Source organism: Alligator sinensis, unplaced genomic scaffold (assembly GCF_000455745.1).
Source record: "Alligator sinensis unplaced genomic scaffold, ASM45574v1 scaffold264_1, whole genome shotgun sequence".
NCBI classification, from domain to species: Eukaryota; Metazoa; Chordata; order Crocodylia; family Alligatoridae; genus Alligator; species Alligator sinensis.
The window spans coordinates 5877309-5891340 of NW_005841831.1; the positions used below are offsets into that span (position 1 = coordinate 5877309).

General features: G+C 43.5%; 1 protein-coding gene and 1 pseudogene across 4 annotated transcripts in view; both read right to left on the bottom strand.

Annotated features, from left to right (window-relative positions):
- The window catches only part of SCMH1 (Scm polycomb group protein homolog 1), a 123997-nt gene extending 110434 nt beyond the window's left edge, over positions 1-13563 (bottom strand). For 2 of the 4 annotated variants that reach the window (XM_025212901.1, XM_025212986.1), the window contains exons 1-2: positions 13414-13563; positions 9898-9965 (exon numbers count right to left, since the gene is read on the bottom strand). The gene's annotated coding sequence lies outside the window, so the exon portion shown is untranslated. The remainder of the gene's footprint in view (positions 1-9897; positions 9966-13413) is intronic. The other 2 variants (XM_025212951.1, XM_025213035.1) reach the window with 2 other exon arrangements.
- Positions 13564-13593: 30 nt separating this feature from the next.
- On the bottom strand, positions 13594-13715 carry LOC112552015 (annotated as a pseudogene).
- Between the last annotated feature and the right edge of the window lie 317 nt (positions 13716-14032).

Here is a 14032-nt window from a genome sequence, read left to right on the forward strand (position 1 = left end):
TCGGCTGCTCGGTACAGGATAGCGAAAATATATGTTGTTTCAGAGAAGTTCAAGTCCACTGCGCCAAAGAGGGCACTGAAGACTGTATGGAATGGTCACAGTCAGGGAAAATCTAGGAAGGCATGGAAGAGATTCTCCATCTACCTCCTTTTTACAGAAGGGGCAGGTTGATGACACTGCCAAGTCTTGATGGAAGATAAAGGTGTCCAAGCCAGGGCCCCATGCAGCAGCTACTATTGGAGGTCACCAGTTCTCTTGGCAGTGGGTAGCTTGTACAGGGTGCACCAGGCTGGGAGGGCTTGCGCTGGTATTGCTGCCACTAGGCACTGCCTCCAGGTTGTCAAGGCAAGCAGTGAAGACAAGAACATGGTGTACTTTGGTCGCCCACATGTACAGTGCCTTCCCAGACAGGATCCCAAAGCAGATCTCATTACTTTGCTCTATGGGAACAGGGAGGGACAGCAGAATCCCGGGATTGCTACTCTCATCGCTGTCTATGCCTAGAATTAGGTAGTGATGAGAGGCGAGAAGTGTGGGGGGAGGTCTGTAGCGAGCTGCCAACAAGGGCTCATTTGGAGAGGAGGCCCTCCTGGACAGCAAGTGCATCCACAGGGAGAGCAGCTTTCACTTCAGCCAAGAGGCATGAGGAGAAACGGACAGAATGCAGGCCCAGCAAGTCAGCGAGGGCTCTTACCAAAAGCCAGGTAGGCTGGGCCGACCTGATGAGAATGGTCAGCTTGATGGAGTGCAACTGGACTAGGGAAGCAATGAGGTTTCCAAAAGTATGGCTCAGTGACCCCTGCTGCAAGGCCAGGTTAGGAACCAATGGGCTTCTGCAACAACTATGGAAATCACAGGTGCCTGTCTTGGCCAGGTGAGGCTGCGGTGGAAGCGAGAGACAGCAACCCAGCTCAGCTGATCAGGATCGAAGAGGAAAAAATTCCCAATTAAGGTTGAGGTCCTCTCCACATGATGCAGGAAAGCAGAGACCAGCTATCACCAGGGAAAAGGTTCACCAGCAAAGAGCAGGCACTGAAGGGCATTCAGGAATAGGGAGGCCACCCTGCTTATCAGCTCAATCAGGCCCTAACCCTCTTCATTGATGGGCAGGTACAGGACAGTCCACTGGAGCTAGTGGTGCCCATTCCAGATGTCCACATGGAACTTCTGCAGCATTTTTAGCAGGGCCATTGGCAGGTCCAGGATGACACACCTGTGCCACAGAGGAGCAGCTGTTAGGTTGTTGATGACCAGAACCCATATGCGGTACGGGTGAATAAGGCAGGTGCCAGCACCACTGCTGGAGTCATGCCTCATCCTCCTCACTGAGGTTTTCCCCAGTTCTTTTCTAGATAGACTAGTGGGCCTAAGAAAATGCTCCAGGATTTGAAGCCATTGCAGCACAAGGACAGTCCTCCAGACAGGTCTGGGGCCTGAATGGCCAGCAGAAACTTGTAGTTTTTAGCCCAGTTGATACTGGCTAAGAAGCTATGCTCATAGGCCCACTAACACTTGGTCAGGGACTGGATGTCACCATCACTACTCACAAAAACAGATATGCCATTGACATACACTGTCACTAGCTGTGGAGCCAGCAGCTGGGGCTGCAGCTAATGGGAGGGTCAGGCCCATAAGGCACCAAGACAGCATATGGAGCAGTGGTGCTCAATGTTATTGCCTGGTAGGTCAGACTGGCAGTGCTTGGTCCAGCTGTAGGTAGGCACAATGGGCACCATCAGGCTGTGCAGAGGGGGACAAGGGCAGGCTGGCCCCAATGCAGACTCACAGGGGAAAGGAGACCCTGCCCCCTATGAAGAGTGAAGGGGACATGGCCAGACCCCAACCCAGCCCCACAGGGGAAGGGGGCACTGCCCACCCCAACAGAAGTGAAGGAGGTATAGCCAAGCCCTGAGGGGCAAAGTGTTGCGGTCCAGTCCAGCTCCCGGTGTGGGACTTGGGGTTTGGGAATTTGACAGGAAGTAGAGCGGCTGTATTAAGGGCCGCCACTCCCCTGCTGCCAAATTTTCTGACCTGTGGGGGGCTCTGTAGGCTGCATATGGTGACAGGGTGGAGGTTGAGCACCCCTGGTATAGGGCATTCCAGATAGGGAGCAGCCCTGCCAGATGCCCCTGAATGCTGGCAACAGGACACACTGTGCTCCCATTCACCTTCAGGAGGTAAGAAATGTCCCAGTACAGGAGCTGGATGGTTGAGCTGAAGAGAGGTCCAAAGACAAAGGCTTCCAGAGTTTGGAATAAGAATACATGGTTGACCTGATCAAGTGTTTTTCTTGATCAGACAAAGCCAATATTCAGGCCAAAGAGTTCCACAACTGCCAGCAGGTCATGCAGGAGGAACAGCTTTTCCTGGATAGTTCTTCCAGGTATGCAGTAGTTCTGTTTGGGGCCTACAGCTGAGACCGTGACCATCTTGGGTTGGTTGGCCAGGGCTTTGGTCAGGATTGTTTGACAGATTTACAGGAGTAATACTGGTCCCTAATTCTTAATGTGACCAAGATCCTCTTTCTTTGGCAGCAGCACGAAGACTTCGAGGCAGCAGATCAGTAGGGTCTCATCTTTGAGGCTCTCCTGAAACATACACAGGAAGTCTAGGCTGAGGAGGGGCCAGAAGGTCTTGTAGAATTCACTGGGTAATCCGTCATGGCCTGCACTTTCCCCATGGTGAGGCCAGCAACGGCAACGGTCAACTCTGCCAAAAACAGCTCCTGTTTGTGGATAACCAAGGACAGCTCCTGTTCCTAACAGGTGTTGAATGCCCTCTGGTCAGGCAGGCTCAGCTCTAAATAGCTTCATGTAGAAGCAAACGGGATGTGCTGGGTCTCTAAGCACATGGCCCAACTTGGTTTTAAGGTGGCAGATGATCTTTTGTCCTGTGTGTGTGGTTTCTCTAGACTGGAAAAGACTCAAGTCTGGCAGTCAGCCTCTAAGTGTTTCTGGAAGCAAGGGAGGGAGCTGGGGCGGGGAGGAGACCAGACATTTATGCAAGAAGCACACAGAAACAGAACATTAATTTTGGAAATGAGGGTAACATAATCCCAGCTTGAGCACTTGCAGTTTCAATTGATCACAGAAGTTTTATGCAAATAGGATGAGGAACTGGATGCTGATCCAGGAAATATTTTTTCTATTATTGCTGCAACCAAAGTCCAACTTACTCAGTGTTTGCTTCTCAGTTTGAAAGTGGCTGGTAAGGAAGTCCATCCTCTACAAGTCAAAGTATTTATGTTCCTGTCATAACTGACTTTAAACATGAGGACCAAAGTTCACACGTCCCTTCATAACAAAAACATGTCCAGAATAATACAAAGCATGTCTAAATTCTGATTGAAAAATGCCTAAAATAAGAGGCTCCACCCCAAACAGGCCCACAGAAAATCTAGCAAATGCAAGTTTGACCCTAAACTAACTAATGAAATATATGACTGTGCCAATAAACTTCTTTTGTCTGCAAGCAGGGACGGTCACAAAAGCACCTCTGCAATAAGATGTCAAGTCTCTCAGACAGCAATGCTAGACCTCTGTTTAGACATACTCAGAGTTTTGGTTGTAAAATAGGTTTTTAATAGGAAAAGAAAGAATTGTATGCATTTTAAACATTCTTCCATTTGAAGAATGGAATGGAAGAGTTAACTAACCAACTTAACATAGTTTCCCTCTGACATTTGTGATACTAAATAATCTCTAAAATAAAAGTAAGTAAAAACAAAGAGAGACTAATTGTTTGTGTCCAAGCTAACAGAAACACACAAGATAAACTTCATGCTACACATATACAGAGAAAAACAACTGCAGTTTATTTTCCTTTCAATAATTCAAAGGGACACACAAATACACTTATTTAAAGTATACATTTAATTTAATGTTTCTTCCCCAAATTTGTCTCTAATAATTTCATTTTGTTGGGAATGTGTTCAGCTAACAATCTTGGCAATGGAAATCCTCCGGCCACAAAACGGAAGGAAGATTTTGCATTGAAAGGGACTGCAGTGGGATTCAGGATACCTGTGCTCAGGTCTCTGTCCTGGAACAGATTTCCTGTGTGACCTTGGAGAGGTCACACCAAGTATACTGACCTCCTCAAAAGCATCCAAATAACTTCTAGTATAAATCCCACTAACTTTTGTTGGAACTTCTGATTTTATGCCACATCAGTACTTTTGAAAATTCACATTTGCCTCCTATACCAATGTGTCCTTTGCAAAATTATTTAGTGTGTGAGAGATGCTCTGATGCTATTAGGACACAGATCGTGGAGTTCCGAAAACAGAGTAGATGAACCATATACTATCTTCACAGCTATAGCTCAACTCTTTGCTAAAGGGACCAATTACCATGAAGGAAAAAAATACCTGTTTATTCTCCATAGTCTGTTCCATTTTTTTATTTCTCCTCAGAGACCACCACAGTGGGACAGCATGGGAAAGTGGTAAATGATTTTCTAAAAAGACAGAGACAGTCCCTTGCAGAAAATGGACTTAGATATTAAACAAAAAGATCACTTCTCTGCTAAAAGCACGACCAAATACAATTGATCATAGAAAAGTAGGGCTGAAAGTAATCTAGTCTAACCCCCTGTTCAAGGCAGGCTCATCCATGACTAAGCCAACTGTCTGTCTAACCTTTCCTTCAAAGTTTCCAAGGATGGAGATTTCACAATTTTTCTTGGTAGCCTGTTCCAATGCTTGACCACCCTCCTGTTCAGAAAGTTCCTCCTAATTTCTAATCTAATATTTCCTCTCCTGCAACTTGAAGCCATTGCCCCTAATTCTGTCTCCCATAAAGAAAATTCCATCTCCATCCACTCTGTAATCATCCTTCAGGTATTTGAAGTCTATTATCAAATCCTGCCCTCAGTCTTCTCTTCTCTACACTAAATAACCTGAGCTCTTTCACCCTTTCCTTTTAAGTCTCGTCTCCCTGGCCCCTCCATTTCTGTGGCTCTGCACTGAACTCTTTCCAAACTGTCTACATCCTTCTCTAAGTGTAGGGCACAAATCTGGACACTCCAGGTGAGGCCTCACAAGTACTGAATATTGCAGAAGACAGATTTCCTTAGAGTTGCAAGCAACATTCCTGTTAAACAAAACCAGTATGGGGTTAGTTGTTTTTGCAGCAACAGCACACCGACTCATATTCATCTTATGCTCTACTACAGAGGTGGTCGACCTGCAGCATGGGTGCTACAAGTGACATGGGCAGCCTGTGTGTGGCACACAGCAGACTGGGAAGAGAACAGGCAGCACAGTGGTAGATAAAGTAGGGAGCAGAAAGTAGAGCATTAGATTAGGCAGGCAGCACAGGGTAGGAAGCAGAAAGCAGAGCAACTTGCTCAGGAAGCACAGGGAAGGGAGCAGAGCACTGAGCAGCGTAATAGGTAAGGGAAAGGGATTGGAGTGGCACTCACTGAAGGTACAATGCTAATTTGTGGCACAGCTGCCAAAAAGATAGGCCTCCACTGGTCTACTGTAAATCCCCAGGTCTCTCTCTGTAATAGTGCAGCCTAGACAATCATTCTCCAGTCTGCATTTGTGCATGCAATTATGTCCAAAGCGCAGGACTTTGCACTTGTCCTTGCTGAAATTCATCTGATTGATAGCAGACCATTCTTCCAATCTATCCAGGGCATTTTGGATCCTTGCCCCACCCTCCAGCATGTGTGCAACTACACCCAGAATGGCGTCTTCTGCAAATTCAGTAAGCATGTGCTGGCCCATCATCCAAATTATTAATGAAGATGTTAAACAAAACCAGATCCAGAACAGACCCCTGGGGAACATTTGGTAATTATTCCCTGAGCACAATGATCCACCATTTCATATAGACTAACATGCAGCCAACAGCTAATAATAATTTGTGATTATTACCTATGTGGGAATAATTTAACCCACCAAGTTGAAAGGCTCAATATCCCATTACTAATTCTGTATAACCACAATGCCTTAATACATTTTAATAAGCCTTAATAAGCCATATTTCATGCTAAGATTCCCCTACTTGATCTTATTTTAATAATCATGCAGAAACCTTGTTAAAAGCAAGTTAAATTTCTACATATTTCAAGGATGTTTGCAAACATGTATTATCAAATGTTATACAGGCAAACTTTCATGAAAAGAGGTTCCTGGCATCAGGAACAGGGGAACAGTCATACTTATCACAAGAACAATCAGTGAAGGGGTGTGAGAGAAGAATCTCCTAGAGCATTTACATGATATGGAGAAAGTTAAAAAAAAGCCTCCATTTACAGTCTATATCAGTATTCAGAACAGAGAGAAACAGAGGAACGAGGTTCTAGAAATTAAATACTAGTTATATAGAAAAAAGCTGAAATTCAAAGCTTCCCTGAAACACTTCCCATTCCACAATGGTATTCGGCAACCAGAACAACATATTTCAGGTGAGAGGTGGAAAAGCAGGTGCTAGGACCCACCTGCAGCTGCTGCTTCTCCCCAGAGCAGTGCAAGAAGAACATCCACAGCCAAATGCACACAAAACCCCAGCCCCATGGGCTGAAACAAATGGCTCCATGGGCCGAATCTGGTCCCTCAGCCATAGATTGCCAACCCCCGTGCTAGACCATCTAGGCAGGGGAAATAAGAAATCTTAATTTACCATTCACCAAAGAATGTTTTAGAGAAGGGATAGCCACTTTGAGAAAAGAGAATCTCCATCTTATAACGAGTTGACCAGAGGGCAAAACTTGAATTGGCAATTATCCCATTAGTAGCAGAAAGAAGATGTAGGTTTTGCCTTCCATTGATACTGGTGTTATATTTACTGGTAATGAAGTGCTCAAGTAACAGTAATCAGCACCACCAACAAATAACCAAAGGGAGGAGGGGCGGGAAGATTCTGTAATGAATATGAACAGCACCTGATAAATCCATTTTTCTGACTGGAAGAAGCTCTCTCAAGCCAGCACTATCAACTTGAGCAAATCTACAGCTTCATTCAACATAGTTGTTTCCAGCCATTGTTACTGCAAAAAGAAACTTCTAAACTTGAGCAGAATATATTCCAGCACAACACTATCTTCCAAGGTCTGCATTCAGACAGCACCTAGTGCTGCTGCTCAGAGCTTTTGCAAGCTGCAACAGCATGAAAACTGACTGGTCTAGTTGGATGTCACTGCTTTGTGTGAACAGCAGAGAAACTGACACGAAACAATCGGTTTCTCCTACAAGGGCTAAACTTGGACTTGCACATTACAGAAAAGACTTGAAAAAGCAGACTGGGAGATAGGGTTAAAGTAACAGAGGAACAGCAGGATCACAGGAGATTAGAAAGGACTGGGAGGAGGCCAACTATTTATACCTTTAAACTGCAAAAGTGAAGTAAGGAGAGAACTTTGGTATAGAGTGTACGCTCATCAAGTTTACAGATGACACCAAACTGGGAGTAGTAGTAGATATGCTGGAGAGTAGGATTAGGATTCAGAGAAACCTAGATGAATTGGAGGATTGAAACAACAAAAAAAAAAAAAATCTCATGGGTTTCAACAAGGACAAGTGCAAAATCTCATGCACCAGTACAGGCTGGTGGCTGACTGGCTGGGCAGCAGCTCTGCAGACAAGGACCTGGGGGTTACAGTGGACAAGAAACTGAATATGCGCCAACAGTGTGCCCTTGTTGCCAAGAAGGCTAACAGCATACTGGGCTGCATTCGTAGGAGCATTGCCAGCAGGTGAAGGGAAGTCATTATCCCCCTCTACTCAGCACTGGTGAGGCCACATCTAGAGTAGTGTCCAATTTTGGGCCCACCACTACAGAAAGGATGTGGACAAATTGGAGAGTCCAGTGGAGGGCAATGAAAATGTTTAGGGGCAGAGGCACATAATTTATGACGAGAAGCTGAGGGAACTGATCTTTTTAGTCTAGAAAAGAGAAGACAGAGGATTTAATAGCAACTTCCAACTACCTGAAGGGGGTTCCAAAGATGATGCATCTAGACTGTTCTCAGGGGTGGTAGATGACAGAACAAGAAGCAATGGTCTCAAGTTGCAGCAAGCGAGGTTTATGTAGGATATTAGAGAAACTCTCTCACTAGGAGGGCGGTAAAGCACTGGAAAAGGTTACCTAGAGAAGTGATGGAATCTCCATCCTTGGAGGTTTTTAAGACCTGGCTAAACAAGCAGTTCCCAATCTGTGGTATGCATACTACAAGTGGTACGCGGACAGCCTGTCAGTGGTATATGTTAACAGATTTATTATAATTATTTTTATATGACAGAAGCTTGCTGGTGGTACTTAAGGTTGTATCATTTTAAATAGATGGTCCATAATCTGTCACAGTTTGATAACCACTGGGCTAGACAAAGCCTTGGCAGAGATGATCTAGTTGGGGATGGCGCTGCCTTGAGCAGGGGTTGGACTAGATGACCTCCTACGGTCCCTTCCAATCCTAATTTTCTATGATTCTCTGAACTCTGGGCTTGTGTAACAGGCAGGACAAAGGATCTCAAGCAATGACATCCATGGGCACGTCCAGACAAGCGTGCATGTGGCTCTTGTCCCGTCTCAAACCCCTTTGAGGAGGGGCAACAGGCACGTGTGGGAATGAAAAAATGTTCCACGCGCTGCAAGTTTGGGGGATGGGGCCAGGTGGGGCAGCAATCGGGGGCTGGGGTGAGGCATGTGTGCCTTGCAGGGAGGGGTGGTAGCCCCTGCAGGGGCCATTTGGCCCCTGTTGGGGGGGCCGAACCCCCTGTTGTGAAGCCATACCCCTTGTGTGGGGGCCAAACCCCTTGTGTGGGGGCCGGCCCCCTGTGGAAGGGCATCAAAATATATATTCGTGTATTCATGAAACATGTATTTAGAGTTCACTTTATTATTATAAGAGACTTGCTTTAATACTAGATATATCAATAAAACATTGTCCAACTGATCGCTGTCTGTGTTTCACTCTCTCTCTATAGTGGTCTTTTGTTTTACTTGTGGAGGAACATGGATTTGGGGGTATTTTACAGAGTGACTTTGGGATTTTTTTTTTATTCAGGGGTTTTTCAGTTTTCCAATAGGGAACACCAGAATTCCTTCTAGGGGGGCCAGTGGCAGGACCGTACCTGCTCAGAGCTGGCACCTTGGACCCAGCTGGCTGTGGCTGACCTCCTGAACAACTGGGGCCAGGTGGACATGCTTTGACAGTTCAAAGCAGACCACCACACCTGGAATATCTTCCGGGCAATAGCTGCCCAGATGGCCAGGCAGGGGGCACACATGGCAGTAGTGCTGCACAGAGGCCAACCCTGCAACCACAGTCCACTGGCAGCTGGCCCAGAGGGGCAGATGCCTCTATGGGCTGTGCAGTCCCCATCCGGGTCTGGCAGGTGCACAGCAGGTCACAGCCAGGCAGCAGCCCCCACCCCATGGGAGCAATGCTGAATGCACAGGTTTTGAACTCATGGGAATACTATTAAATTCAATTAGGCCATTGTCAGTCATAATAGGCCTGCCAAACATGACCCTTCAGCAGAGAGAGGACCTGTCAGCTGGGCCACCACCGTAGGGAGGAGGAAATCAAAAGGGATATGGAGGCATGCTACAGCTTTACAAGAGTTCTGCATAAGCTACTTGGGGTTGTTCTAGGCAGATAAGAGAAGGCCAGCAACAGAGGTATCAAAAGAGAGATGACGACTCAGAGAAATGAAAATACAACATATCCCCATGGTTAGATAGTTGTCTACCAAAATAATAGAGCTAATCATCAAAATATTTAATAAACTATTAAGACAGCACTTCTTCTATAGAACTAGAAGGTAGCTAAGAGACCTCAAGTAGATTACATTTAATTTTCATTAAAATTGTGTTATGTCTAAGTTTTTATTCCCAGTTCCTTCCCTGTAAAATAAGTCTTCACAGCTCGGGAGCATTCCCTTACCTCCACGGCAACTGCAGGCAGGTCTTTACTCTGAACCTGGGTTTAAGTCTGCTCCCTCAGGATGAACTCTGCAAAACAGCAACTTCCAAAGCTGAAAAATGCCCATTCTGCACAAGTTTTAAAGGACTTTTCAGATAAAAAAAACATTTGTAGCAGAGCTTGACATCAAATCAGGACAGTCTAATCAAATGACCAATGATCATCATGTCACATGTTATGGGCTTGACAGACAGTCTTGTATTCTGAACAACAATCCATTGCTGTTAGTCCTGGTTTTCCATAAGGCAGAAAATTCCTGGTAATGTAGGAAGATTACCCACGCTTAAAAGGATACCCAGAATTTAACAGAACTGTATCCTAAGGTGTCTTCTTCCTTACTTCTCAGGCATACAGCGCAAATGCAAAAAATATGGCATATCTTAATGCTGAAGTTGATGGCCTAAATAACTAACAGTGGGCACTGAACTATTAGAACCATGAACATTGCTATGGACTATGGAAATGCCAGTCAGTACTAATGTCGCCCACCCTTGTATACCCAAGCATGGTGTATAGGCATGTATAGCCAAAAGTATTAATGGAAGCCATCTTCTTCTTTACTAGCAACCAGGTTTGGGACCCATACAGGACCATGGCAGAGCTGGAGATGCTGAACAGCCTAATTTAGTTGAAAAAGAAGTATTTTTTTTTTTTTTTTTTTGGGGGGGGGGGGGAGTATTTGCATGAAATTATGGCTAGAGACAGCCAAAATATATTTTGAGTGTTATGATCAGTGTTGGCTATTTCAGAACCTAAGATACTTGTTTTTAAAAAAAACATGATGCAAGACCTTTCCTTCACCAGCGACTGTTCTGATTTACACCAAGGTTAAGACTTTTATCCTGGGCATCTTATTTCATTTACTTACATTAGCCTAATCTTGTTTCTTAGAAATCAGGACTATCAGGCTAGCCTACCTTTGTTCAGGACCTATTTCCTTAATCATGGATTCACAGAACAAATCTTAGAGAATGTTTGTTAGCTTTAATCTACCATGCCACAATGTTTGAGTAGTCAGGCTTTTCTACTTTTTAAATATCCAACAGCTTGCATAAACTCATCTACAGTGAAAAGGTCACAATGAATGAGAAAGTTAGTCAAAACTGGGGAGGAGTCTTATTTATTCATAGTGACCTATTCATTTGTATAGTAAGACCTGAAAGCACTGCCTCCATTCCTGAAGTTTGCTCTGGCTAGATATTGGGCTACCATTTTTTTTTCTTCACTCTTGTTTTGATTAAGTTAATTCCAGCCAAGTCTCTAAGTTTCTAGTAGCTACCCTTCAGATTTCCTGGTTTCTGAAGCTGTTCCACTTCTTCTTAGCTTTGCTAAATCATATCTTCATTAACTTTAAGTAGGCAGTCATTCAGATATGAAAGTCTCTGGGCATTTCCACTGTTCTGCAATTCCTTGGTAGTTTTATTTAATTGGGTTGATCTCTGTTGGCCCTCAGATCTTCCATATCTTTGCTCATTCATGATAGAGCAGACCTACTGGCAATGACTTTACAGGCTACCACCTATAATCAACCACCTTAACAACAAGAGCATCCTCCTCAGGGTGGCAACATTTTTTTTTAATTCCAGAACTTTGGTAAAGTTTCTCTGATAGCTGTCTATTTGATACAGGAATGCAAGGAAGGGTCTTTCTTCAAGAGGAGATTTTGAAAAAGTCACAGATAAATACTTATGATTCAGCAATCTTAGCCAAATTCAACATACTATACACTTTACAATTTTTTATCAAATGCATCCATCTTCCATATGTAAGAATGCAATCTAGTTGAGCTCTGCTTCCAGCTGATGATCCTAGGTCCATACCTGTACCTTATAATGAAGAAACCTGGACTACATCAACAGAGCCTAGGCAGGCATAGAAACTGATTGGTCAGTAACGACCAGTTATATTTGATGTCATAAAATAAGCGTTTTTTATGGGCTTTAGGAGGTATTCACCGTACCATTTGCAATCTGGTATTAATATTGCTACAAACCCAAAAGATATCATGTGGAGATATTTACATAATGAATGTTGAATATTCTGCATCACCCATTCATATTTTTGCACTTAAATAATCCTGAGCCCGACTATTTCTGCAACGATGCTGAGCTTGTGGATTTGTCCTGCCTATTTCACTATAGGAGAAATTATGAGGAGACTACCCTTTGGCCTATTCCTTGAAAACTTCTTTACCATCTTTACTATCAATAGCTGAAAAGAAAAAGGTATTTCAGTCCTATTCTGAGACTAAAACATCATTTCTTTTACTTTGGAGCATCATTTCTTCATATACATTTTTTTCCAACATATTGGGATGCAAAAAGTACACAAGAGGCTCCCATCCTGGCTTGAGGTATCAGAAAGTTAGCTGATAAAAAACTAATTCCCTTGATTTCAAGCATCTCTTGCTGAGCCAGCTGTTACTTTCATTCTTTGTATTAAACCTTGAGGAACAAAAGAGGACAAGTATAAGTTGACTTCTCTAAGCAATGAGGAAGGTTTCTTGCTTTCTTAGCAATAATACGTTTCCAGACATGTACTGGAAATGGAGGAGTGACCTTGGCAGTCCATAGTATGATACAGGTTGTTCTTCATGTTTCTTCCTTAAGTCAACTCCTTGAATCACATATCGGAGCTAGTATGTGTACTGAAGATGATACTGAAGACCATCTTCTCTAAACCCAAGATGCAGCTGGTAAATAATATGAAGAATGAGGGAGTCTAATACTGGATTTGAACAAAAAAAAATTTGGACCAAAATACTGCTTTGCTGCAACTCATGGCTAGAAGCAAAGTAAGAATTATGCTGGTTGTATTAATGAAATCAATTTCTCCAGAAGCCATATCAACATTTCTCTTGCAAGAAGTATACTAATATTTGGCATATGATTGTCTCCAGATGCAAAGATAGTCTGTGATGCTAACCTAGATGCACAAATTTTGACAGCTGTTGTCTTTTTCAGTTTTCAGTGGTGGCTGCTGGGCCCCTTGCAACATTATGAAAGGGCTGTCCAGACAACATTAAATGCATATTTATTTTACTTGAAAGGGGAGAGGATAAGGAGAGCATTTATGAATATTCATGTACAAGTCAGAAGTCCAAAAAGGGAGTACTGTATATTGAAAATGCTGCATAACTGCAGCTGAAGTATCTCTGGATAATTCTCCCTGATGATATCTTCAGTAAGTCTCCAGAAGGTTTACTGTCAGACTGAAGTCTTGGGAAGAAAACTGATGTAATAATGCATTTCAGCATTTTCACTTGGAATTTTGATCTCCTTAAAAATACGCAAAGCCTGAGATTTAAAATGCACGCGTTGCCTCTCTTTGTATCACAGAAGGTTTTGTACCTTTTTGAAAAATCTTTCTCCACCGAGAGTTTTATCTTTCTACCATAAAGAGAGATGTACTACTACACTCTTCACAATCTGATGTCAAAAATAGTGCCGCTGATTATACAGCTTTATTTTAACTTACTTCAAAAGGAAAAGATTAAACTTCTCCATGGTGATAGAGGTGTAAATTTTTCCAAATTTTTTCCTCGATTTTCTTGAGATGATAGTTTCTGTAGCAGTTCACTCTCATGGTATAGGTGCACGTAGGGTTTCCAACCCTAGAATTGCCCTGGAGTCTCCTGGAATTAGATACAATTCTGCAAGAGACTGCTGAGAGTCACCTGGGAGATAAATGACAGGGCATTCATTAAAATAAATGCTCCTTTCCACGGAAATCTTTAGTAAGGCAAAAGATTTTTGCAATCTGAAGAGAAACCACAGCATATATAATGTTGAATCCAATTTACACAGTAGTCCAGTGGGTTTCTAAAATGTAATACTAATGTGCATTTGCCTTCCTGACGTAAAGTCTACGCATCATGATCCATAAGTGATATAATCAAGTATGAAGACACGTTCACGTTGTGTCACAAACATGTTGGCATTCTAGAAACCACCCGGAATAGATTCAAATAGAGTTGGCAACCCTAGCTGCACATTACCTTTAAAACATGTTAAATGCTCTAAAGACAGGAGTGTGCACGCATAAAGGCAGGAAAAGACAAGCTATGTACCCTCTGAGCAACTCAGAGAATCCTCTT